Here is a 1,760-nt window from a genome sequence, read left to right as displayed (position 1 = left end):
ATTTTCATGGGCTGGTAAATGAATACTAAACGGCATATACATAGAACCTTTTACCGGGTTAACCTACTTTATGAGGATTTATTTGTTCATGTGTGGCTCTCGTATAAACTAGGATTATTGGCCTACCTTTTTTTGGAAATTCGCCTTTTTCTGACCTCAAACTAAGTTAAAAATAAGGAATTTCTTGACCGATTGACTTTATCCTAGATCATACGATAGCTCCACACTCCCAGAACAACGTGTAAAAATTTAAAACCGATTGAATTTTTAGTTTTTGAGTTATCTCGCCCGTCATTCGTAAACACACACACAGTTTCGAAAAAATGAGTTTAAAGGTGGGGAACCACTCTTGTCATCACTTGATGCTGGCACAATAAAACGGCTATATCTTCAAGAGTTCTTGAGATTTTCACTTGAAATTTGTAGGGACATTCTTGAATTAGAGTAGATTCGAACTAAATCAAAAACAGTTTTGACACCGAGAATCCCCTAAAGTGCCTTTGTGCCAATAGTCGGCACATTTCTCCAATTGTCCGCATGTCATGTTCCAATAGTCAACGTGTCGCATTTTAGTTAAACAAAAATTATTTATTTAACTAATTTTTCATTAATAAAGAATTATTATCGGACGTTTCCATCAGTGTTGTATTAAAAAAATTAGATAAACTAATTTTATTTCTTAAAATATTACAATTATAAAACATGGTGCCGACTTCGGGAACCTTTTATCCAATTATAGACATGGGATTTCAGAGGTTAAAAGGATTTAATATTAAAATCATTTCTTCCATTATGTAAAACTACTCAAATCTGATTTTTATATATTAATCATTATTCAGAGCATTTATAAAATTTTTTTCCAATTTTGAACCAAAATGATCGTAAAGGTGCTTATTATTCGCCCATGGTATAATTATTACAAGCTGTGCCCTACCTACCAACTGATTACAATTTTTTCTCAAGGTGGCTTGTTCCATCAAATCAAAATACATATTTTGTGTATGTGTGTGTATTGTTTTGAATACAATGTCAAATAAATTCAAAATAAATTGAAAATATTCAAATTTAATTGAAATGAAAATAAAGTTTATAACACATTCGTCTGGAAATAATTACTTTGTTATGGATGAAACTAATTCCTTACAGCATTTTGGAAAGAAACCATAACCATTCATTTTTCGCGTTTTTAGTTTTGTGTTGAAAAAATGTCAAATAAACACAAACACTTGTTGCGTATTTATTTATTTTATTTTTGACAGAAGAGGCCACACGTGCATAGTTGCTTTTTTGTTATTCACCTCAAGCTGTCCTACCTTGTATTATTGTACCATGATTGTTCCTCAGTGCGGCATCGATAAAAATATCATAATTACAGATATTTTTAATGATTTTGAATTCTAAAGCATTCTCCTTGTGAAAAAATATATAATTTTAATACAGTTACAAGTCTTTTGAAATCGACATGCCCACTATTTTTTTCTAAAAACTTGAATTAGTCTGCTTTTCCACAGGCAGATTTTTATTTGGCAAATTTGTTGTTTTCTCTTTTGAAATTTTCGCTTGCTTTTCCATTAGCAAATTTTTCTTTGCCAAAATTGCGAATCAAAATACAAAAGAAAGAAAATAAAAGTCAAAAGTGTTTGCATTTTAAAGATTTTTTTTAATATTTTATTTATTTTTTATATATTAAATGTTAGTAAAACCAAGGCATTATTGTTGTCTTTATATGCTAATGTATTGGATTTAAAGTATAATGAAAT

Source organism: Musca vetustissima, unplaced genomic scaffold, assembly GCF_032173495.1.
Source record: "Musca vetustissima isolate MV318-11 ecotype Yass unplaced genomic scaffold, APGP_CSIRO_Mvet_v1 utg91356, whole genome shotgun sequence".
Classification (NCBI taxonomy): Eukaryota; Metazoa; Arthropoda; class Insecta; order Diptera; family Muscidae; genus Musca; species Musca vetustissima.
Note: the sequence above shows the minus strand (reverse complement) of the source record.